The sequence below is a fragment of the Labrus mixtus genome, chromosome 4, assembly GCF_963584025.1.
Source record: "Labrus mixtus chromosome 4, fLabMix1.1, whole genome shotgun sequence".
NCBI classification, from domain to species: Eukaryota; Metazoa; Chordata; class Actinopteri; order Labriformes; family Labridae; genus Labrus; species Labrus mixtus.
Window position 1 is genome coordinate 12,328,119 of NC_083615.1, and position 27,013 is coordinate 12,355,131.

The 27,013-nt window shown below is 39.1% G+C and overlaps 2 protein-coding genes across 2 annotated transcripts in view; both read right to left on the reverse strand.

Annotated features, from left to right (window-relative positions):
• cat (catalase) overlaps positions 1 to 24,964 on the reverse strand; it is a 111,679-nt gene extending 86,715 nt beyond the window's left edge. Inside the window, exon 1 of the mRNA XM_061035909.1 lies at positions 24,953 to 24,964. The gene's annotated coding sequence lies outside the window, so the exon portion shown is untranslated. The remainder of the gene's footprint in view (positions 1 to 24,952) is intronic.
• peak1 (pseudopodium-enriched atypical kinase 1) overlaps positions 1 to 27,013 on the reverse strand; it is a 103,942-nt gene that overhangs the window by 43,542 nt on the left and 33,387 nt on the right. The window contains exon 3 of the mRNA XM_061035908.1: positions 5,351 to 5,427. The gene's annotated coding sequence lies outside the window, so the exon portion shown is untranslated. The remainder of the gene's footprint in view (positions 1 to 5,350; positions 5,428 to 27,013) is intronic.

Here is a 27,013-nt window from a genome sequence, read left to right on the forward strand (position 1 = left end):
CAAAAGTGCAACCTGATATGATCACAGATTAGAGACTTGGCCTTGCTTTGTTTTGCTTTCAGAAAGCCATTTGAAACGAGGAAAAACATCTCATCTGTCCAAAGTCATGTGCAAATTCCATGTTATGGTATGTTTTCCCTTTAGAAACACAAGTTATACTGTAGAAATCCCCAGTGGTGGCATAACTATAGAGAGCACAAAAAGAAGGTTTAATATAAACCACAAAGAAAACAGTCAGGAGGAGGTTGGTAAAACAGATCTGGAGTCTGCTCGGCGGGAAACCCACAGGCGCTTCTGTTTGCCCTGCATGGTCAAACATGCACTTCTCTTCTACAGGAATGTTTAATAACTTAGTGTTTCTCAAACAGCAGTACCCTCAGGGGTACTTTGGAGAACTGCAGGGGGTTCTTTTTATTGTTTTTTCTGCTCAACTATAAAATATATAATCTAGGCATGACTCCTAAAATAATGATGCAATAATGACTTTGGTAAAAAACAAATGTGAATGCATTTTTGATAATGATATTATTAGTATTAGTTGCTGTAAAAGCAAGTTTCCATACTGAAGTTAAATATCACGATCATGTGTTTGTGGTTGAAGAAGAGCAGCAATTCAGCAGACGAGGGACTAAAGAAGTGAGAAACAAAGCAATGAAAACGTCAGCATCAGGAGAAGACTAAGACTTCAAGCTTCAGATTTTCTTGCAGGAGAAATGGGCAAACACGTGCATAAAGCTAGTGTATCTCATCAGGCGATCTTCAGTAACAATACTGCTGTTCAGTAAATCTGTTGAGGTGCTGCGGAATATTGCAAGGGGAGCAACAAGAAGTTGTGAAGGTAAAAAGGGAAAACTGGAACATGCTCAGTCAGAGCTGTGTTAATGTTTCATTCATGGGAAAGGAGGATATTTGGACACATTCAACTCAAGTAAATACATATCATCTTGTACATTCAAACCTTGCATTACTCGCTCACAAATGCAGCTCTGTAGCCGTTCTATTTTCAAGCACAATCCGACTGTGGGGCTATAAATAACAAGCATGTCATGGTGAGATTTGTTTTTCCCTCTCTTGCAGTTTTCTCTCGTCTCCCGTCTCTCACCCACTCTGCCTCACCGTCACTTACACACTATCTCTTTTCACACACTTGCATATGCTCATTCACTCTCCGTTTCACTCGCTCTCACTCTCTGGTGTAAAACTGACACGCTGATTAGCCTGGGTTGGTGATGACTGTGGAGAGCTCATGAAGGTTTTGTCCCCCACGACTAAGAACCCTCCCTGATTCTATTCCTTTATCACTGAGGACCAGAGACTTAAAAAAATAAAAAAAAAGGTGTTTTACTAAGTTTTGTTGATTTTTTTGTTGATTTTTTAAAATCCGGAATCCCTTTTTTGTGTACGTTCTGGTTTTCAAAACAGTTGCTATGCAATGTGTGGTCCCTGTTTAAAAAGATTAATACAAAAAATAAAAAATAAAGCTGCCATATTTTAACAGATTACAGTTTTAGAACGGGGTCAGGATATTTCAAGAGCTCACATACAATTAAAGATGTAATTCAGACACAATTCTGCTCTCTAATTTTGACAAAGAGCGATTACTCTTTAAAATCTCAACTTTTTAACATTCCACACAAGCATATCCAGCCGTTTATGAGTATTCCTAGAATACGAGCATGACAAACAGAATATATAGGCAGAATATATAGGAAGCCACTGAAGGAAGAAACAGCCCCAAGACAAAAACTGAAGCAGCCAGAGAAAGTCGTCCTACTTTCTTGGATGAACAGCCACCTCTCTCTACTACACACTGCTGGAGTGGAGATATGAGACCAGGGGAACAGATTTGATAACAGTTCCCAATTACCAACAATGAAAAGAAACCGGGTTTGCAAGAGTGTAAAATTTGTCTCCTCTTTTCTCACGACTGTGTTGGAGTGTTTTCGGCTGACAGTAATGAGAGGACTGGTTTATTTCACTAATGATCTAACTGAAGCTTTGTCTGTTTCTCTGCCTGATAACAGTGCTCTCTGGAGAATGGCTGTGCTAATCCAAAAATCTGGCTCCAGTTTGAAAAACATTCACAGCTGTCTTTTTGTGTTCTATGAAATCTGGAGTTTTATCCCAAAATGTGACAGGCTTGGATGAAAGAACTGAATGTTGGAAGGTAAAGGGGATACTGCAATCATCTTCTTTTCAATGAGTTTGAGTTTATTAAAAAAGATTAAAGTTCCTGAACAACTTTTGGTATTTAATTTTGCTCAACTTTTTGCGGATGTGTTTTGTAATGAGTCTCTGGACTTTGATATCAAACAAGAGTTTAATATATTAAGCCACATTTAAAAAGGATGTAAATATTGACAGTATAGGAACACAATTGAACAATGATTAAAGAAAATAAATACCGGTATATACTTTGCACTTGACTTGTGGAAGAACAATAACATGTATTTGGGCTCGACCTGCTTCAGCACTTGAAATACATTTTAAGACAGGTGACATAAGAAGAGGCCTCCCTTCTGGCAGCAAGCACAAATGTTTTATAGTAGTCAAAAGAAAAACAACAACAAAGCCCTGACCATTAGTTTGTGTTTACAGTGTGTTATAGCCAATTGTTTTGGATGGGCACATTTCAGCTTCAGCTATTATTTGTTGCTCTGAGGAAGGTGATAAGAGGCGTGGGCCAAAAACAACCGCTGGCACCAAGAGCCTGAAAAGCGATGCCACATCATCCAATTACACTGAACACAACACCTCCCTGCTCTTAACTGCCAAGTGCAACGCAAACCAGCGGCATCAGAAACGAAAGAATGCTGCAGAATGTAGAGGCAGTGGGAGAGCGCTAATGCCGTCCTACACTAAGACGCTTCTAGGTGAAATGCACAGAGAGAGGAAGGCCAGCAGCTACCTGTAGATCAAACGCTTTGAAACAGAGAGTCCATGTATGCCTTTGCACAGAAGCTCTGCCTTTCCCTGAACAAGCTGCCTTTCCCTGAACAAGCATTTAATCCTCCTCACTCTCTCACACCAGCACCAAAACCCCATCAGAGTTGGTACGTGTGTGAAATTGAACCTGACGGGTCTCATTAAAAGAGAAACATTTCAAAAATAAGACTTTCAAACATCGTGGTAGTGTGGGGGAGTTTTGCTGCCAGAAACTGTTTGCTGCTTACTAAATGTTGTGTTTTTTTGACACGTTGGAAAGATGGAAAAATTTAAGTTCAGCATTAATATCAATGTGGACACATGCAATCACCTGGCACTTGAAGAATTTGAGAATCATCAAATTTAAGCTTCTCTCCTCAATATTTATGAGAAATTGCAGTTTGTTTGAAAATGCTCCCGAAAAAGGCCAAACTGCAAGAGCCACAATAGCCTTGTAACTATGGTAAAGGCTACCCCCCCCCCTCCCCCCAGCAGTCACCTCCACCCTAGAGATCCTTCCATATGAAGTGCTCAGATTTATACAGCACATTTTTTCCATTAAAGTTCAGCTTCTGTGTATGTGGATCTTCAAGGTCTAAATGCAGTGTGTCAAAAAGCATCAAGTGTGCCAGACTAAACTAAAGGGAAGATATGAGTCTGTGAAAGGTCAAGTACAGCACATAAAGTATCTGTTGTCATTACACACACACACACACACACACACACACACACACACACACACACACACACACACACACACACACACACACACACACACACACACACACACACACACACACACACACACACACACACACACACACACACACACACACACACACACACACACACACACACACACACACACACACACACACACACACACACACACACACACACACACACACACACACACACACACACGGTGGCTGGGAGCTGTGGAGACAGTGCACATGCAAACAGAGCAGGACCCTAACCTGCTGTAGACATTACAATACAGATAGCTGTCTTTTATCCAGCTGGCACTGAGGCATTTGCAAACAGAGATCATTAGCAAAACTATGACTGCAAGACAATGTTAGAAAAGGTATGCTAATAACTAAATCCTAAAGACAAGAAAAAAACGTCTGGATTAAAATTCACCGTTCAACCAGATAATGACCAAGGCTTCAAAGCTGCATTTTCAATGTGCTTTTTTATTTAACTAAAAGTTGATCCAATGACTATGAGCGTTGTGATAAAGGGGTCGTAATAGTGAATAAACGTCTTAAACGTCTTAACGAACTCAGGAGGAGTCTGCAAAAATGTGGGTGTCTTTTGGCTCACCTTTTTTGGCTTTATTGCGCAGAACTTGACTGTTTGGTTTTGTATCACTGCTATCATTAGCTTTTTGTTCTCTAAAAGAGCCGTCAGCAGGCTGTGATAAACCATCTGAAAAACTGAAAATCATTAGGGACTAGCTGATGAGTCAAGTTGAGCATCTCGCTGAGCAGTTTCTGGGAGACGTATGTTGAGGGCAAAAAGAACCAAAACACATTTTGACGCTCAGTTTTACAATTTTCTCAGGCCTATTCCACTATGTAGAATTGTTTAACACCATGTAAGGTTGTTTGAAGTTTTCTACAGGGGAGTGACCTCTAAACTTCACTTTGCACTGTCTTTAAAAAAGACAGTGCATCTGAACAAAACGATGACTAAAAGGGCCAGATTTTACTTTATTAAAACACCATCATTATTGTGAGCAGAGCCCTTGCTTTAAATCAAAAATATAAATTAGCAAAACAGACCAATACTCACACAGAATATAAAGTTTTCAATATTTTCAAAGAGTTCCCTTGCAAAGCATCAGCTGCATTGCATTCTGGTCATTCAGCTCTTTAAACATTGTGTGCAATGCAAATAGAGAATCTGTTCAGTCTAATAATATGACACCAGCTCGTATAAATCTTTTATATATATTATCTCAAATATTGTCTGACTGTCTAAGTCGTTTTGAGCAGGAATAAAAATAACACCCTGTTAGACATTAGGTTTAGAACATTTGCTTCATGCATGCAGTCGTTGTTTTGGAGAAAAAGCCCATAATGCCTAATAAATGCCAGACTGTGCAAGAGCTGTGCAGAGAGAAGAATCAGCAGAATAATGAGCATAACACGAGAGAGAGACTAATCACAGCACGACTCTGGTCCATGGGGACTAAGCAGACTCTCTTCTTGACATCAACGTTAAGACTAAGAAAAGTGTATCTTCACTATTCAAAACAGTACCCGGAAATAAAGAGGAAGCTACTGCAAGGTTAGGAATATCGTCAGTGTCGGTCGGCATACTTAACTCACAGACAAAACAACTAAAAGAAGCAAATGAGGACCTGATAAAAAAAAAACACAGATGGACCAACACACACATAAAACTGAAGTGAACTTACAGTGCTATGGATCAAGCAGCAGTGCTAGCAGCCATGGAGTCCCACTTGGTGAAGTACAGAACACCTACTTCAGGCGTCTAAACAAAGACAGAAACAAGCAGAGAGAGACATTAAAAATCATTAACATAATGTAAGAAAGTTTGAGAGGGAAAAAACAGTTGGGAGGGTGATGGAACAAAAAGGGAGAAAGTAAAACAGAAGAGGGAGAGAAGAAGAAGAAAAAAACACATTTTGTGTGTTTGCCTGAGGCACGTCTCTAAACATTATGGCTCATTTTCAAAGCAAGTCATTTTTCTGGCATAGCCTTACAGAACAGATATTAGATTTATTGGAACATTAAAAACAGAAGGCAAATTCATCTTTCAAGTAGAGATGCTTAGGTATGCTGGAGGTCAATATCCATTCAGGAGTGAAGTGGCCCTGGTGGTGGTGCTTCTCTGATCCTCACAAGGACAACCAACTGATTTTAAATACTAGTTTATAAATAAAGTTATTTGTGAGTGAGAAGAGAAAAGATAACAATGTCTTAAATGTTTCATTTGGGATTAAATATAGTTTGTTTAGTGTTAATTAAAAAGTGTGTATTATTATGTAGGCATTGATATGCATCATGTACATTATCCTTCAGTGTTATTTTTCAGGGTGAACTTCTGCAAGTATATTTGTTTGAAATTATGAATAAAAATCTCCAGTGAGCAGCTCTACAGATAAATAATAATTTTGCATAAATTCTGCAAACTCAAAGATGCTTAACTAAGAACAACAAAGCAACACAAAAAAAGAACACAAAAGAAAGATGAAATCATCCACGAGAAGGGGAAGAAAGCAGAGAAGGAGGATGAGAACAGAGTTTGTTTCTGGTTGTAGGCAACATGGAAGAGGTTAGTTTTTAGGGATTTCTTGAAGGTGAAGAGTGAGAGGAAGTCTCTGATGCTTTTTGGGAGTGACTTCCAGAGGGTAGGCGCAGAAATGGAGAAGGCAGCATCATTAAACAAAAATCTGATTTAGTGGTACATTTAGCACCCAGGGAACTTTGTATTCATCTTCTCTGTGTGGGAAAGCGTCTGTTGCATAAGAACCAAAAACACAACACAAGGCTAGTTATTTCATCTTGCACTAACCCTAGGTGTTTTTTTTACCGAGGCACACATGAGTCTTACTGCCCTATCTCAATCTCACAAGCTCTCTCTGTTGGTTAAAATATGACTGAAGAACTGTAGTTATTTTAATGCTTCAGCACTTTGCAATACTATTGATCATAAATAAAAAACTGAATTCTATAATTTTCAACCACGTAGTATCTATTGAATTACCAGAAACTCCGGCAACTTTAGTGCAGGTTTCACACAGAAGTGAAAGGAAGTTAGTGTGGATACTTAAACTGTGTATTAGTCCAGAGATGATTGAAGCTTATTATCTTAAAAAAGCATTTTGGTGAAGCACTTCAAACACGACAATATCAGTTCAACACAAATTGATTTAACAAATTGGAAAGGAGGCTTTAACACACAGGATTAATGAACTCCAATGTCTTTTGCACACACAGGCATATCACTGAATAAAAGTCGACCACACTGATGTTTAAGGGATTACTCTGTATCAGCCTGGGGTTACTTGCATGCAATTTCATCAAGGTAAACAAGAACCATTTTCACACAAATGGAAATCTCTTGAAAAACTCTGGAGATTTGGCTACCCGGAGGGGCTTTAGGCTATATGTGAACGCAAACAGCCGCATTTTTCACGCAGACTTTACCCGGAGTTTCTCCGGCCAGACCCCTAGTATTTTTTCTGCAGAAAGTCCAAGTGAGCTGATGTCTGAACGCGGCAGCATATACTCCGGAGATTTCAACTCGAGCCAATGGGAAGAGAATGACGTTTATATACTGCCTAAAGTGTCTGCACGCGATCACTACGATCTCCGTGCACGTAATTAAACGGCTGCATTATGTTTTCTGTTCGACAGTATGATGTTCTCCTCTCTTTTGTGGATGTTGTCATTCAATTGGATTACACATAGCATTGATATAAAGGAAAATATTCTCATTATAACGTTGTATAGCAGACACTGTTGCTTCGGCCGCTACTTCCGCGTTGTTTATTTACGTCACGTCTTACCTCAGGAAATCCCCCGCCCCCCCCCCCCCCTCTGACAGGGATAGTCCCCCACTGTGAGGAGCATATGTGAACGGCTAGTTCGGGAGAATCTACAGAGAAGTCCTCCTGTAAATATCTAGATATTATCCGGAGTGCATATGTGAAAACGGCTAGTGTGAACACAACGGATTCTGTCAGAAATCATTCTGCACTGTAGTTATTCTACAAACGAGTATTTAGTTTGTGTTGTTGACAAAATAACCAACCTGGTGGCAAATTTCTGTAGAAAAAGACAGCTTCTTTGAAAACTGAGTGTAAGTGGAAAGGTTGACATTTTATGAATTTTCTAATTTAAATTTGATGTCCAGACAAATCATATTAAATATTCAATGTTAAAAAGTTGATGCTGGTCATTCTACAGCCATGTAAAAGGGGGCCTTACCCTTTTTCCAAAGGCTTAATTCTCTGGCAACTATGTGCCATGTTCGACATTCTTAAATATAAACAGCATGCTCTACTGAGCAGCATGCAATCATCTATCTTCTTCTGGTATCCTGTGTGCTAAAAATAACTTCAACACTAACAGTTCTCCTAATCCAGTTGGTGGATTTAATGCCAACTGTGAAGGGAGAGGACATATTTTCTGTCAGTGCAATGGAATTGGCTCGACCCATTCACGTAATCTGACATCGTTGTGCTCCTTCAGATCTCTCTCAGAGGTCTTGTATTTAGAGACAAAATAGGTGGCTCCAAAGTGTTGCTGCACAAGTGAGGAAAGTAACAGAAACCCTCCAACCCCCATGTGTAGAGATTGTATCTTATAATTGTTCTGCTTTGATTTATCTGTAGTTGAAGCATCTAGTCAGTAGGTAAAAATAGCCACAGTCGTCTCAGGAGCCTTCAATTGTTTTATGAGCCTATGTATTGCATCAGAATGCAAAAATAAAATAAAAAAGATCTGTTGAAATGGGAATTAGGAGAGAAAAACCTTGAAAGTTCTGCACTGAAAAAAAAAAGGTTGGACATGAGTTAATAAGCCTTATTATAAATGCAATTTGGTTGTGAAATGTTGCTGCTCATTTGTGTGTTATGTTCCACTCTTCACATGTTGTGATTTACAGTATGGACATATCTTTAGATATTACTGAAATTGGTTGTTTGACACTCGATTTTAAAATTTCTAATTAAGCTTCAAATTTGTATAGTGTGTGTGGTTATGTGAGTGTGTGTGTGCTTTTTATGGTTATGTTGATGCATTTGTTTTTGGCTTATTTTATCTAAGAGCATCAGTTGAGTGCAGGTTTCCACTTAACTCTGAGTATGAATGCACACAATTGTTTGACAATCATGGTAACACAATTACATTGGATTATAATGGAACAAATTTGATGATCCCACCCCCACAGTCTCTTATGTAACCTTCATTTCTACGCAGTGCATTATCATCCAGCCCCCACAGCTTTGATGACAACTAATGAACAGTTCTGCCAACTCTCAGGCCCAAGCTGGATGTTCTATTTTTATTCTGGCCATTATTTCTATCCAATTTATCTCATCAAGTAAATTGCTGAGATGTGAATACAGTCCTTTTGCTACAACAGAGTCCATTCAAGGGCACCAACACAAGTACTTTGGAGAGAAAGTAAACAAAAGGCAACAATTATGACTCAATCATCAACTTGATTTATCAGAGTTATCACCTATGTCTTCTTCTTCTACGAGCCGGGGCTACCTCTGTAGAAGATATAAAATACACACTAATTCCAAGCATTTACAAACAGTAACAAAAACAGTCAAACTGGGGGGGGGGGGGGGGCAATGCTGTGTTGGTTGCATTGGCAACTAATGGCCGAAGGGTAGGTTATGTAACTTATCAATAGGATATGGGGGCATTACTGGAGCAAGGGGTGTCTTCACTGAGCACGTAACCTTTCATTAGGGCATAGGCATCTTGTATTTATTTCAAAGTTTTTTTAATAAACAAAAGAAAGTTGTTGTTCAATTGAATGCAATTAACGACGAGGAGATGAGTCTGGGACACTTCTACAGAATCACATCTCAGAAAGAAAATCCAGAGAGGGGTAACATGTGGGTTAATACTGTTAGACACTCCGCTGTCCCTTCAGGGAACACAAGAACGGACTACTCCTAATCCTGCCATAAAACGTTGTGTTAAATTGAGCAAAATAAAGTCAATGTCGAGAGTACAACAAAACATAATAAATATGCACAAACAGAATACATTATGGTGACAATACAATATAAAAGTTACATTCAAAGGCGGAGTATAGCTAAAAAAAACATAGTTGTAAATTGACCCACAGGAAGAAGTGTGTGAATTTCGAATGTCTGTTGCGAAGTGTTGCATATGAATGCAGCAGAGAAGCTTAAATCAGTTGTGTGTTAAATGTTGATCTTTTTTAACATTGCAGGGCTGGAGATTTAAGTCTTCTATCTACAGGATAAGTTGAGGTCCTGGATAAGTACCCAGGTACTGTAATAGCGACCTTGTGTTTTAAGTGCCGCACAGAACAACTGAAGGATCAAAAGGCACACCCCCTGACAGCTTTTATATGATTTTTATGAAAGAAAAGGTCAGAAGGAAGAAGAGCATTTTTAAGCCGAGGACTGTCTCATTTACACACACTGCTCCGGTGATTTTGCAGTGTTATAAAAGTACTGTGTAGTAACACTTGATCTACCCAGCACTGACATCCCACACACTGGTAGAACTGCCCAATAAAACCACCTCCAGTTGATCTAAGCAGGTCAGCTGGAGCAGTTCCCAACTAAGTGGCTCAATGGAAAGACACAGAGAAAACAGTATAACAGTAACTGAATATGTGGTGGTTTTTATTCTGTCCTCTGCCAAGAATTATACTATGAAACCAGCCACCGTGCAGTATAATCAAACTATTTTCTAACCACCACTCTTGTGCTGTGGCATTCATCTGGGGCAAGTACAGTATCAGTCCAGCACTGTTTGTTTGCTCATTTCAACAGACTGAAAATTAAAGTGTGGCATGTGCAGGTGTCGTCGCACGCATGTCCCTGCCTCTGTGAACTCAATTTACCACAATCCCTCCCTCCTACCTAGTAAACAACAGCTGGTTCCAGTAGTCCATCTGCTACCTGTAAATTCCCCCACCACAGGACTCACAGCTCTACTTTACTATTGGTTTGTCTGCTCCGAGAGGTGCACACTGTGAGTGTCTGTTGCTGCCTCCACGTTGTAATAACAGTTTGAATTTTCGACCGATGCACTCCGCGGTAAACAGGCTTTTAATTGACTGTCTGAGGGCTTTTTTTTTTCAAAGCATGACTAGGGGTGGCTTGGAAATAAATGCAGTGTTTGCAGCAATGGCTGTTGTTTGTTAAAAGTTCTGTGGGTGACTCAAGCTTCTTCTTGATTTTTTATGACAGAAATTCAAAGTATTAGTTTCTCTGTGGTGTCACTACTGGGTGGAAAGCATGGGAGTAAGTTCTGGTCAAATGATTTAATAAAAAGGCAAGACAAGTCTCTATCAACATCAACATGATGAAAGAGATGCTGAACTTTTGTTGGTAGAGGAATTATCAACTTCCATGGTTTAAGATTTTGTTTCGTCCGAGTCATCTCACATCTCAGGTCCTCTTGGTCTCCTGGGTTCTAATGAAGTTTGGGTCGTTTATGTTGGTTGGATTTTATTTGACATGGGTTGATTTGCTGTTGGGATCTTATGCTGCTCTGGTCCCTTTGGGGTTACCATTGTTGGTGTTTAAACCACTGTTTCTTAAAGGTGCTATATAAATAAAGTTATATTTATTATTATGTGTGGGCCATATTTCTTTTAATTCCTGCACATTTTCATAGTTTACAGTGTTCATTATGACAATAATTAGCACTGATTTTCTGCCACTCTAACAGTTATTTTAGAGGGGCTTTTTACCTTACTGCTTAACCACCTTCACTTTGCTTGGTCTTAACCTCTTTCAGAAGGAATAATTTGCTGACTCACTGTCATTAACACTTGCCGCAGAGAGGTCGAGCTAATTGTTTTACACTGGAACCTCTAAAACCCTTGCAGGACATTCATAAAAAAAGAAAGAAACAGGAACCAGACACACACCAGAATCAAAATGAGATTTCTGTTGCTTCAAACTATACTATACTATACTATTCGTACAAACAATTTAAACTTAATGACACCGACTTCAAATCAAGATTAAGGTACAAGGACTCTTGAATCCAACAATCACACGAACGGCTGTCAAGCATAACATACAAAGTGGCCACAATCACAAGGCTTTGACAAAGATTGCATGTGTTGGTCGGAGATTACTCTATAAAGTATCTACTTAACTTTTCTGTAATTTTGTAAAATAGCTATTTTTGTAGAAGAGAACACATACCGACATACCAAAAAAATTATACTTCTCTCACTGTTTTGACCACCATACTCTGATAAATGTAAGGGACTGCAATGCAAGTCTGTCTTAATGTAAGACTTGTGTTTTTCTCAAATATGGTGTGTTGGATGTAGTGTAAGTCTGTGGTCAGAGACACACAGGAAGTTTTTACACAACAAGAGGGCTCAGTGGAAAACCACAGACAAATCACCACTTCAAATCCTCAGCTTAGCGGCAGAGTCAACAACACAAAAACAAAAACATTTTCACTACAAGCTGTGACTTACACTAAACACCCAGAACCATCTTATTTCAACTCCATGAATAATATGCAAATAAAAAGCCCTCCCAGTCATCAGAACGGTTGTCATGCTTGGTTCTCCATCTCATCTTTATCATTGCTTCCTGTCATTCTGCACTGCCTTGCCCTTGTCTCCAAAACAACCTTCAAACTCCAATTTCCAAACTACTGTCTGCGGCTGCTGCTGGAGAGTGACAACCTCCATTGTTACTCTTTACTTAAGGGACAGGTAGCACAGGTAGCACTGACAGCTGCCGGAAAACATGTAGCATACTTTTGAGACACTATAATTGACCAATTTGCAGAGTCACTTGTAAGATTAAAAAACTTTAGATATTGTTAGCTTCCACCCCATGTGCTTTGTGGACAATTTGTTCCCTAACGGGTGTGACATCAGATTAAAAGAAGGTGCAAGGCTGCGTAAAAGGACACAGAGGTAACATGAGGCCAACCATAACTGCTTCAGCTCTTGGTCACAATCATTGAATGTATAGGTGGATTCTGAAGTGACACTTGTGTATTGATTATCCTTCTGAAGCATGGTGATTAACATTTTCGCACTTAACCGTCTTGGTTTTTCAAGACCAAAGTAGCCCCACTCGAAACCAAATCTTATCTATTTTACTCTAATAAACTCTATTTTTTCTATAATAAATGAGACCATGATGGATTTTAAACAAGAACACCATGTTGCTTTAAAGAAGACTTGAAACTAGTGATTAAGACCAAAAAGTGATTACTGAAGTGATTAATTAACTTCAACAGTCATTAACTCATTAACTTTGATACAATCAAAACAAAAAGCCAGTGTAGTTGCCCCCTGATGGCCATCACAAATCAATCACATTTCAGACAATCAACCCTTCAGACAGGGGTCCTGAGATCATCTACCTTTGATAAAGTCTAAATTCTCTAAATGATAACATTTTTTTTCTATAGATTTTGCCAGATTCAAATTGTTCTTTTATTTGTAAGATGGACTGAAAGAAGACGGAATTGAGTCACTATTCAGATATACACTAACTGGATAAAAAACAACAACAAAACCTAACTGATCAAATCACACTCTCTCTGTTCAGACCTTAAAGTATTAGCTAACACGCACATGTGGGTTTATTGTGTCTTTCATGTTTGGAAAGAAATGTGTTGGAAGAGGGGTGGGATTATGCCATGTACATATAGAAAAAATAGTCATAGCTAAACCATAAATCAAGTTGGTATAACTTCGCTGGTATCGCATTTGAGCAAATAAGAGAAGAGATACCAAATCAGTCTTTTTCAAATTTCCTTTTCTACATGATTTTACATCATTACAGTCGGTTACAATCCTGTAAAGATATATATATAAATACTGTATGCTGAAATTTCAACTCAGCAAGCACACATATTCCATACGCACATGCATTGCTACATTACCGTGTACAGAATGGAACAAAACAGAACACGAAAATATAAATATGGACTCTTATCTCGAAAAAGGTTGCGTAAAAACAGATAAAAAGTAGTTTGTGAATAAGTCTTTCAGAAGAACGACACTCCTCCATTAGTGTCCCAAACACTGAATTTACACTAAGAAAGCAGCAGCTAATCTGCTCTACAAGTTCTCATTTCAATGTAAGCATGTCCACATCCTGCTTAATGAGAGGGTGTCCCGTCAGTGCTGAAAGTCCCCTCTCCCAACACTTGACACCCGAGACAAGAGAAGATAATAATGATGGATAGACCGGCTTGTGACTCCCTCTCCTCAGCTTCTCACTTTATCTAATCTGTCCCCTATGCCAACCTTTTTTTTTCTGTGGATCTCTTAAATCCCGTGTGATCATCCTCTCCATCTGTGTCTCTGAGCCTGTCAGCATGCTAGCAAGTCTCTGCCATACTGAGCAGAAAGCAACAGTTGTTGGAGCTTTGAAGAACTGGAAGAGGAGGGAGATGACGGGTTAAAAAAAAAAAATACAGAAAAAACAAACGTGGCTAGCTACTTACAAAGCAGTGGCGTGTATCCGATGAGTGGCCCGGCAGACGTATGGGAGTGAGAGCCACATGACAAACGTAGTCGATGTGAAGCTGGTGCATGAATGAGAGACTGAGAGGGAGGGAGGGAGGAAGAGCTTGAGTGCTCTGTGAGGTAGGAGGGGGGAGAGCGGTTCATGATGAGGGAGCTAAAACATCATAGAAAAGAGGCGGAGAGACAGAGGGTGCTAGGGAGAAAGAAGCTAGGTCAAGTACAAAAGGGTACAAATCCAATCAACTTGGCATTTTACATCTCAAGTAGAGAGCGGAAGAAAGGAAGAGGAAAAACCTAAAGGGCGAGTGAGAAAATTGGATGAGTGACAGAAAAAGACATAGACCCTGCCTCCCATTCTGTTAAGCAGTAGCAAAGTTTGACCAGCTCAATACAACAGTCACGTCACCCAGGCCCCATTAAGAACTGTAATCATGTACATCAAGAGAATGAAAGAGAGAAGAAACGAGAGAATGAGGCTGGGCTGAATTTCCCCCAAAAGGACTGAATTCCCAGAGAGACCTATCAGTTTCATGAAGCCTCTTAATGGTATACTTTGTAGGCAGTGCCGGGGTCGAGCAGCTGTCAGCCTCTCTTAGATATGGTCCTTAGCAAACGTAACGTCCGGTCTACTTTGGACAATTTTACTAGATGTTTTAAAGCTCTTTCTTTTTTTCAAAGTCTAGACAGAGAAAGTGATCCCCCTCTCATTTAAAAAAAAAGTACTATCAGAGAAAAAGATTAAGTGAAGTGAACCAGAGGCCAGAAGGGGGAAAAAACAATTTTCTGTGGATTTGCAAAGCTGTATTTGAGCATGTGTTCTTCTCAAGCATACAAAAACTCTCTCTACAGCCGTGTGTCTCTGAATGCTCCTATATTAGGGCTTTGTTATAATATAAAATACAACTAATGTATGAATAAACTTGATCATCAATATGAATAGTGAAGATACTGGCTGATGCCTGACTGTATATCAGCCTTTATTTTCTATTTCCAGGATATGATTAACCACCATACTTGACCATCTTTTCTCCTTTCTTCCTCTTCATTCTGTCTTTTTAACTGACCATATACTATGCTACTTTATTTGAATGTAAATCTCCCCTGAGCATCAGCTTTTTGAGGAAAATGCGAAGTGAAACGAATGTTGTTTACAGTAGTTCTGTTTCATTAAATGTCTCAGTAAGTCAGACCTTTAGAACCAGCATGCACAACGCCGGGACCCCAAACCTATGTCATCTAAATGGAATGCAGTAATTTCAAACGATTACAATTGACCCCTGTGCTTCCTCAACCATGGCATGCCAAAATGTAATTAATAGCTACATCCTCTGCTGAGGATAGCCTCCTGTCTGAGATACAGTTACACAACTTATGTTGGAATAAGATAGCATATTGTATTATAAAGCAGCTACGAGGAAGTTTTATTTTGTGTTGGTTTGTCAGCCCCTTGGGACAAAGCATTACATCTTATCTCTTTGCTGATCCTCTCGTGTCTGTGAAGTGCTCTCTTAAGCAAGATCTGCTCCTGTTTCTCTCTAACTGGCCGACCTACTGGTAGGTGTGATTCATTGCTAGGAAAATGTGAACAAAGGCTCTTTCTGGTCACATTCATTGCACAGGAATAGTCATTCTATTGAGACGATGGTCTAGTTTGCTCTTATAGGTCAAATACAGCCAGCAGTTTTCAATTGAGACCGTTTCATAACAGGTTAAAAACTCCCTGAGAAATAGGTTAAGAGTCGAACATCAACTTATTTCCTTGCTGTAGCCAAACGTCTAGTACACTGATGTCACTGGCCCTGGCCATTTCTTCAAAGTTCATGACCCACTAACGCTGTGTGCCTGTGAGAAAAAACAGACTTTTGGAAATGTAATTTCTAGGTCATGAAAATGTGATTCTGCAAACACTTGCTCTGGTTTGAGAGGAACAGCTCTGGTGTGAATAATCAGTAGACAGACAAGTTTCAATCTACAAGTTATGAATAAAACTAAGTCTACCAAGTTTGCAAAGCAAAGATGAAATAGTTGTATAGAAAGGAACACATGCTTAGTGGTACAAGATGTACTTACAAATAATTTTGTGATAAAACAAACATTGCAGAGATTGCAGCAAAAGACAGTCTCTTAAGAGGATACAGCACAAGTAAATTCAATACAGCAAAAACCTCAATATCAACTTTATTTTAACAGTTTAAGTGACATCTATGCCAAGGCAATCAGTAGTAATTACTTGAACAATTCCTGCCAAGTCAAACATCTTCAAGAGGATGGTGATTTTTTTTCAACATGGTCTTCAAATATGTGCGGCTCCAGAGCCTGTCTAAAACAGCCCAACTTAAACAAATCCCATCAGAGTTTCCACATCTGAAACGCTTCGTTTCCTGGGCTGCCTCCCCAGTTACTCACTCAAGTCTATAAAGACTTGCATGGTGTATTAGCATAAGTTGTGCGTTATGAGTGACTGATTTACAACAAATCAGAAGCATTCTCCCTGCAGCATTCTCACATTTTATGAAGCATTTGAAATGATGAGGGCTGAGGCAGTTGATGACCACCAGCTTTTTCCAGTGTTTAGTCTCAGTAGCACAGCGGTACTAAATTAGCGGTACTAAGAGGCCATTTCCTATTGACCACAGAGGTACTATGCATGCAGATGTCTGTGCAGTTGGCAGATAATGTTGTGAGGCCTATGTGGCCCCATCATCTGTGCTGACATCTGGACCATATGTCTTCAACAATAAAGGGCCAGGGTCCAGTTGGAGTTAAAGCAGGGCACACTGGGGTGGAAAATGTCCAAGGAGCCACAAGGGTATTGGTTGTAAAGAGAGAAAAGGGCAACAAGGTAGTTCATTTAAAAACAAGCATTCAGCTCAACTGTGAGAATTTTTAACTACAGGGCTTCAATGTGTGTGAGAACTAGGTCATCATGAAAAATGCACTTTGTTGTATGCACTTCATCATGACATGAATATGCTATAACCATGAGAATAGGAGTGAAAATGAAAACTGAAACAGGGAAAACAGCAAACCAACGTATGCTATTTCTTAGACCATTAGTTTGTCAGTGAGGATGATCTCTGGAGGGATGGTGCAGAGAACGAGGAAGAGGAAGGAGAAGGAAATGTAGGCAAAGGAAGGGAAGCCAGGGGGATAAAAGTGAAGAAAGGGGGATGGGATGAAGTAAAGCCAGAGGGTTGCCAGTAATTAGCCATCTGAATGTCCTCCCCAAAAAAAGAAGAAAGCTGACATAAGCAGGAGATTCCTAGGAGATGGATAAAAATAAAACTGGAAGCCTTTGCGGTCGCTGATGCTCCTCTATCTCAGAGATCAGATAAGCAGAGCTCCATGAAAATATTACTGATCTGATCACTCCATGTGACAGTGGGATACAGTGATTATATTGTGTTTTGCTCGAGGAAGAATTATATTTTCTTCATACAGCAAAATGTGGGACTGCTGTCCTGTAGATAACAACTTAAAGACATCGGCTTGCAAGGGTTTGTTAAGACTAAAAGCAAGTAAAACTTTTGCACTAAGTGTTTGAATAGAAAGCCTTTCAAATTTCCATCATTCTTGAATTCATACATAACACTTGAGCAAGTCATTTGCAAAATGCTGTGTCAAGTAAAAGTCTAATGGCATTCAAATGTTCCTGACATCCTGAGATACTTTTAGAAAAAAAAAAAAAAAACGATGAGCATTTTCTAAGCTTAGCTTTTTGCTTTTCCTCTAACCATATGAAACATTTCTTTGTTATTATCTAAATAATGATGTAGTTATTTCAGCAACTTTGGGCTATGTATTCATTATTAAATCCCAGTGAAATCTGCTTATATTGGGTTAATACTGCTCTAGTAAGCAAGTCAGCAGACCTGTATGATTTGCTAGTAGCCAGAAAACTGCCTTTAAAGAAGGGAGATGAAGAAGGACTCTAGCTCAAACCAAATGTGCTAAAAATAAATGAACCAACTCACCTGAAAGAGGTGATTTCTTTTCTCTCCATTTTTGGTTAGAGCACACCAAAAGAGAAAACAATTCTGCAGTAAAAAAATATATCTAATTATGGTTCTGTAAGCACATAAAGAAAAAATGTGCTATTACGTATGGAACAATTCACCAACTGTACAATACAAGTCATGATGCTAGGTTCAGGATACAAGATTTTTTTTTGATTTTGTCAGTTTTTTGAAAGCGTGTAACTAACCCAGTTTATATTCAAGCCTGATATTTGTAATGCTTTTATTTTGCCTTTTTACTCCTAGGTTACTTTATTTCCTGTTTTGATCACATGCATGCTTATATTTTGAAAGGACACAAAAGACATTTCCACTTAATTGCAATTTTATGGGAGTAATTGAAAACGCCTAAAGATTGATCAACTGTATAAAAAATATGGATTTATTTGAACCTATTAGAAGGCAGAATCTCTTACAATGCCTTAACATTGTCTTACCTCTCTCTTTCTCCCTCTGTTACAAAGCAGGTGGGAAAACATATCTTGCAACACAAAGATTTAATAAAATGAAGATTTAAATGTTTAATCTAGAATGATTTCCAAGTTATCAGGCCAGGTATTCCTATGTGCTCTGAATCTTCAGTGACTTTAAATCCCATGAGTCAACTGCTGCGAACACTCTGTGACCACACGTAATGTCAGTCGGCTTCCAAGAAAAAATGCCTGTGGTTAGACACCATTATGTATGACCAACCTGCCATTAAGGCTTACCCCCTTTCATCAGTATATGTGCATGCTGCATGTTTGTATGTGAGGCGCTACTCCTTGCATAAATATTGCTGTCATGTGTGCATTCACGCACACGCACACACAAACACCACTGTATCCTCCCCTAACAGCTGTTTTTCATCACCAGCCTCACACATATGTTGGCACATCTCCCACTCTTTCAGCCTCATGAATCCCTCTGCCTATAAGGGGGACTATTCCTCACTCCCATTTTTTATTTTCTCAACTGTTCGCGACAGGCAGCATAACAGGATCATCAATCCCTTTGTCCTTCACACTCAGCTGTCCAACCTGCCCATGGTAGGACTCAGGAGATCGCAGCGTTGTCACTTTAATGACTTCCTTTTCCATGTTGACTCTGCAGCGATAAAGTGAGGGATTTAAGCCATGACCAATTCTTCTTCATCAATTGGAATTAATATAGAACCTGAATACACCTTTTCCCTTTTACTTGGTGTGAATCATACAAGTCAATTCAACTTCATTATGTAGAATAAAAATGATGGCTATCTACCACTGATTTCAATGACTCATGAAATGAGAAGGAAAGAGGAGGTGGAGCGGGGTTTATAAGTGAACCAAAGGGATTAACGGCTTTCCAAAAAGACTATAGCTTTGCTCCAAAACCTACACCATAGCCCATTTCAGAGTTATGATTTGATGGGATTTGGGGATCCAGATATTTATCCTGGCTAAGCTGAAAATTCCATACTTTTTATACTTTGTGCTCTGTGCTTATTCTACAGTTTATAGAATCGACTGCTTGGTAGTTTTGTTGGTAAAGCTAGAATGACTAATATTCCCAGATTTTTAATTGGCTCAGTAGCAATGATAATGATAATGAGATTATGGACACGACGTCACAGTAGGCAGGAGTAAGGGGGGTTACATCCCCTGAGTGACAGAAACATCTACGCTCCCGAGAAGCAGCATTTGCGTTCAGCCTGGATGATGTGAAACCGCTAACAAGAAAGACATAACTGAGGGATGTACTTGATGCAACATTAATAAAGGGAAATCAAGTCTGTTGAGCCCGGTTGAACCTTAATCCCTGTTTTCAGTGTCATGAAGCTGGTTCTCGTTTCACCTGGCTAGATCACCATGCTAGTTTACTATAAAAAGCTAACCTGGTGAAGACCAACTTCTCTATTGAGTCCAAATGTCCTTAATTAAAGCAGATATTTGTCTGTTTCACTCCCATTTCGTCATTTCCCCTACTGAAGGCAGCCATGTTGCATGATGTTTTGCCACTCTGTCCAACAGTATTCTGAGTATTAACATGTTTTTTGCATCCTCCACTTCTATGGATGTGCACAGTCACATCTCTGAAAGTATTTTAAAAATAATACAAACATATACCTATCAGCAGAAGAAAGCTATGACTGTGGATGCCCCTGTGTCAATGTGTCCACTGACTGTGAATGTGTTACCTACTCTTCTCTATCACTGACAATTTAGATTTTTTATTTACTCATTCTATTTTCTGATGCAACCGTACATGTGTTTTGGAGTTTTTTAACAAGCAAACATAAAATGTAATTCACAGTTTGTCATAGTTAGAGAAAATGATGACATCAGCTCTTCGGCTCTGTTAACCGCTTCATTGTAATTTGAACTGGTATCAGGGTTATGGCATTAAAAATGACCTGTTCACAAGCAGATCTTCCTGCTGATAGTCTGGTTTGCTTCTGTCGGTTAAATGAAATTAGTGTTTCTTAACCACTTGTAAGTCCTCATCGTAGGGTTAATTAAGTTATGCAATAGTAGTAATACTCTACACTGTTTCTCCAAGCAATTACAGCATAAAAAGCTTCCTTTCTGATAAAACAACCAGGATTTGTAAATTCTGATCACGACCCAAGTAGAAATTACATAATAAGTAGCGGGTGCCAGTTACAGTTTCTATGGAGAAATGTAAGAATGTCATGGTAATCTATCTCCAACCCCAGTGGAGAGAGGGGGATGAAGAAACAGTTGAGCTTCTTGGCTCGCTTTCGCCCCCAGCCATCTCTTTCCTTTTTTTGACCTTGCCAGCAGACCAGCGGGGATGTTGATTCCAGTTCCGTTCTGAGCCCATTCAGAGCGACTCTAGATAAGGAGCCGGTCCAGGCGGGGAACCATTTCCAACAGCAGAGGATGGTGGGGATGAGATAAGACACTAAGAATTATTATTTCTTTAAAGCAATAGAGGGAAATAATGATGAATTCTAACATAACATGAGTAACATCTGTTTTTTTAATTCAAAAGTTTATTGGGGGGAGAGGGAAACAGATTTTGAATGAAACTTTTTCTATTGAGGGCAGGTTGTTTTTTCCTTTGGTTGATAAAGACAGTTTAAAATGAAGCCTGAAGGCCAATCTTTGCTTGTTCATATTTAGTTGAAATATCTGAGGACAACACAGGGTTCTTGAAACTCCCTCACTAGAAATATTTTAAGTCTCCCCCTCCCCCAGTCTCTCTCAAGCCACTATCAGTGCAAAGCATTCTATTGCTTTTTCAATCTGCCCTCCTTCTTCAGCTGCATGGAAAATAATTATTCACAAGATCAAAGCATATGAAAGGGCTTCTGCGTCAGTGAGGTTGAGCTTGGGGAGCCGGGTGACTGAAAGTGATAATAGCAATGCACTGAATTGTTTTTGCCCTCTCTTTATGCAGCGCTGGAGTATCTGAGCTCGGCAGTTAGGACTGATTGAATAGAGAAACAGTTTAAATTATTCTGGGGTGAATCGTTTGCTGCTAGTGTTGCTGCTTGAGCCTTTACTTAATAAAATAAATTTTTCGCTTTAGTGCATTTGAAGCAATTAGAAGCTTGCGGATGATTACGTCTATGTTCAAGACATATCCCCTAGCTGTGCCAAATTCATCAAATTGTTAAAGTTAAAACAGAAACATTATTGAAGATAGGCTATATAAAAATGACGAAAACTGAAACTATCAATGAGAAAGACAAAGAAAAACAGAAATATCAGTAGTGCGTTCTTTTAAAGGATTTTCTCAAGCCATATTTTAATCTAGCTCATTCCATGCTGTACTGTTCACTACTACCCGCTCTTAGATTATCCTCAATGAATGTGCAGCTATATAAGCTGTAGAAGAACAGCGTACAATGGTTAAAATAACCCAAGCTGAAATGTGGCAGTGTGCTCCACCAGGTTGGACAAGTACATTGTGTTGCTCGTCAGGCAAAAACAGGCACTAAATGTGATGTACACTATGTATCCCCTGTAAGTAGTGAGCTTGGATTCTTATGTGCTTAAGGGTCAAGCAATCAAGCTAAAAGGTTGTCGACATGCGAGCCCACGGTCTTGTGCTCACATACAGTGCATCAGAGTGACAAACTGACAAGATGCAGGCCACTCAGTGGATGACTTGTGTGTAAAACCAAGAGGAGACTGATTAAATGCATTCCAGGATAAGAACACAAGAGAAGATAGAGTACAGTGCTTGAGTGACAGTCTTTGAATAAAATGTAGACTGTGCCTTTATTCCCATGTCAAGCAGGACATGACAGTATCTGAGAGGGGTTTCAGAGGTGTGCTTGAACACTCTGTAAGGAGATGAGAAAAACCCCTACAGTACTGTAAAATCACTCGTGTAAGGAATTCAATCCCCTTTGCTCCAAAGTTTCAATCAACACTATTTTTTAAGTATAGGTTGCAAAAATCACGAAGGCGACCTCAAACTTTAAGTGAACCATAAAGCACACCCTCACTTCATTGTGAATTTCAGGAAGGTCTGTTCAAAATCAGGAAACTCTGAAATAACAATACACACAAGTAACTTCGTATAACTTGATGTGTTGTTATTATTAATGTCCTTAACTTTAACAGAAATCTGACACATCGTCCCTCAGGTCGCCTAAGCATACTTTGTAGCGTTTTGTTCAGACTGAATGGAAAGCCAAAATTAGAACTGGACCAAAAGCAAACAAAGATGATGAAGAGATGTAGATGGTAGCTACAGGCTATGCAGACAAAATTTGTCCAAGTGATGTGAAGCGGTTTTGAGCTAAATCTCTACAAGATCATCAGATTCAAATCTTGACTGATAGACTACAATCAGAATTGCTGATGGTCCAAGGTTCAATTTGGTATTCGATCTGCAGAGCCGGACTGGGACTTTTATTTTTCGGGTTCTGCTTGCTAGCGTTAGCACCTTAGATAAACCTAAGCTATACAGCATCTCCCTAGGTGGGATTTATCTTGCTACTGTTCTACTTTATCATTTTTCTTGTGTTGCACTACAAGTAAACAGGTGCGGCCGGTGGTTGGCATTCCGGTGTGTGTGCATTTGCAGCAATGTATGTTGGTGTGTCGCGTCTCAGCGTGCCCCAGCGATATCTGCAGACAGCAGAGGAGCAGGGACAAGTAGCTGCATGATAGCTACATCATACGCGGTTAAGTGTAGTTTTAACATGACTGTTGGGATAAATATTTACCGCCATGAAGTGTACTGCTCTTTGAAATTAACTCGCCAAACGGACAATCAACCTGCATTTAGCGCTTGTGGGTGTCAGCGGAGCGTCCGGAACCAGTCAAAAGAAACGAACAGTCAATCAGCTGGCTATCCAGCGCAAGCCGCACGTGTAAACTGATGAGAGGGGAGGTGACTGCTAGAAGTCAAAGACGTCGTATTTAAGTTTATGTTCTGCTTGTTCAACAGTTGTTTGATGTATTGATATTTTTAACAGACATTCAGAGAGGATCTGATTTGCAATTTGAATCGTCTTTTTTTTCTTTTGGCGCTGCTGATGAGATGCATATGGGATAAATGTTCTTTTTTCCCCCACTGAGCTTGAGATGGATTTTGTATCACATTTCCAGTTTTTCGCCACCATACATAAATTACAAGGTAATATAAAGCTACACAAGGCCCTGTGTCTTTTACATCTCCAGAGCATAGCAATGAATTTAAATGTCACACAACAGTTTAACGTGATTAAATAGTAATAGTGACAAAAAGCCATTACATCTGCGATAAAGGACAAAGGCCAGCAATAGAGAGCAGACATGACAGATTAGATTTGACACATACAAGCAAGAGGAAGGCGTCAAGTCATAAAATATTCAGGCGGGAATGATATTTGATAGCCTAACCCGTGTAGAGAACATAAAGTCACGAGTGATGAAATGGTGCAATATCTGTCTGTGACCATAAAAAACTGAGTCATTACAGTGCATGCTTACATGTGGAAATGCTCTCAAGCCCATTATCTAATATGGCAGCCCCATGAGAACCCAATCAATCAATCTCCTTTCCACATCATAAGCTACAATAGGCATTTGAATAACCATAAATTAAACAACTTTGCGGCAGGTTGTTGGGGAAAAAAAATATCAAAAAGCATGTCTTTGTGTAGGTTTGTAATTTCAAAAACATTTGCAACAACTTCCCCTAACTCTGAAGATAAACAGCAAAATGACAAAATGAATAGGCATTTTTTTATTCCAAGTATATGTTTAAGTATGTCCATTCCAATCCATTTTAGGCATATAAGGATGATTACACACACAAACAAAGGAACAGGACAAGACAATGCAGTGAGAAACACAAGTGACTAGCTAAAGAGAGAGAGAGCACAAAGCAACAGTTACCTTTGGAACAAGTGACATACAAAGTGTAACCATCAATTCATGTGACAATAGGAAGACCTTTTTTTTATTTTGTTGTGAATCGCTTGGTATTAGGCACTGTGGATGTCAGTGAGACCCATACATTTCTACTCATTTATATTAATATAATAGAGGGTGTGGGTACTTTTTTTCATACAGTGTTAGCCGACATCAACACATTTGTAAATCCCTTTGAAAAATACACGGTCACAAATTTACCAAAGTGTGAAGTCGAGTCTGTCGGTTAGTTATTCAATATGGAGAAAACTTCCTCGGGCAGCGATTTGTCACTAAGCTGACTCTTACACAAACAAAGCCACTGATAGATGCAGAACATCAGAAATCCCACGTTTTTGGGAAACATTAGACTTTCAAAGATGTGATAAAGTTCACATCTCACAGTTGTCTGCATTGTATTTTAGTTATTCATTGTCCAGCCTGATCATCTCCACTAAGAAACAAACAGTACATGTACATGCAGGATCAACATGCTTAATCAGTTTGGTTACAAGCGGCTAATGTGATGCTCCTATTCATTTACAAAGAGATTTAATATTACAATAACGAAATGACTCACAAAAAAACGCAAATATATTGCAAAAATATCTGGCATCACAAATGCTGAATGTCAACAGAGTCTTAGAGTTGTAAAGGAAAAATCACCAAGTCTTCTAAAGAACCTTGTAATGAATTCTACACACAGAACACAAGCATGAGAAATCAGTATTATCAGTCGTTGCCACGCTCCAGTTCTGATTCCTGCATACAGATCCAGATTTGCTCTGTAATCTGTTAACAGCTTGTAAGGGCTGATTTAACAAGGCTTCAAATTGTCACCAGGCCAGCAGCCTGTCAGTTACTAATCAGCTACAAGTCAATGCTGCTACATTATGTTATACATCACTATACATTATGATGCACAGTAATCCACTGGTGTCCTTTTCAAACACATTCTACTTTGCATAACCAACAATATATGAAATATACTGTATATGATATCAGACTTACAATTTAAATATTGCATAAATACAAACTGGAAGTTTTATTGTAAGAGTCTTTATTCATAATTTCATTATTTATAGGAGTGATTTTAAACAGACCCGGGAGTGAATACGCAAAATTGTTGAACTTACATCAACATTAACGACACAGTATATTCATCAACATAATGGTAAATGTTGAATGGACTTGACATTGTATAGTTCTTTTCTAGTCTTCTGACTACTCAAAGCGCTTTTACACCGCATGTCACATCTAACCATTCACACACTGATGGTGACGGTTTCTATGTATGTGACCATCAGAAGTAACTAATCCCCATTCATAGAACGCAGGCAAAGCAGCGGGAGCAAAAATTTGAGATAAATGTCTTGCACAAGGACACATGTACCAGCAGGAGCTGGGGATCGAAACCCTGACCTTCCGTTTAGGAGACGACCAACTTTACCAACTGAGTCTGAGCCGCCCCATAATAAAGATCTCAAAATTAAAACTGGGTAAACAAGCCACCCGAAGTATAAAAACGACTTAAGTAGGCCAGAGAATGAGGCATGACAAGCATATAGCAGAGATATATACTTAGAGCACAAAAATAGTTAAAACAACAGACTATGAACATATACCATTTGGTGGACATTAAGTCTACATATACTTGCTTTTAGAAGTTCATTCCTAACTTGTAATCTATGCACCACATCCGCCTTGTGTTTAAAATATAACTGCCATTATGTGAATATAACTGCTATTATATGACGGTTTTCCTCCCACCACAGAAAATCTAATTTCTGCACATTAGCTGAGCACTCTGTTTTCTACAACTGTAAACATTTTAAAGAAATCTGTACTGGAACTGTATTCACAAGATTTGAATCCTCACCATAGATACACTTTAATAACATTCTAAAAACAAGAATTATAGTTCCTGTCAGTTGAATGAGATGAACAGGAAAGAGAGAAGAGGATCATGATTGTGAAGTACAGAATTATCCCCTCTGCAAATCCTGCTGGTGTTGGCTTCCTGCTCCAATCTGATTGCAGGAGGTCTCTGAGGGCCTTTCTAAGACTAACTACGTGATAAGAACCTGTGAAGGACCCTCTAAGAAAGAAAGAAAGAAAGAAAGAGAGAGACAAGAGGGAAATGAAAAGAGGTAAAGACAAAGAGGCAGAAGTAAAGATGTAAGACACTGGAAGAATACAAAGAAGTGACCACAAGGGAAAGAAGCAACTGTCTCTCCCATCTGTTTGCTCCACAATAGATTGCTGGAAGTAAGATTTCCAAGTTGAGGGAAATTTAAAAACCTTAATGTAAAGTATGGTGCTCCAATTATTATAAACAAGAGGATGAAATAATACCAGGCTGTACCAGCCTTTGATGGAGAGGGTTATATTTCTGAAACAAGAATTAGAATAAGGCATTTATCATTGAAATCTTTACCACATTTCTTATGCAAAAAATGTAAGATAGAATGACTTGGCATATCTCTTAATTGAATCAATGGCGTAGAAAGACACCGA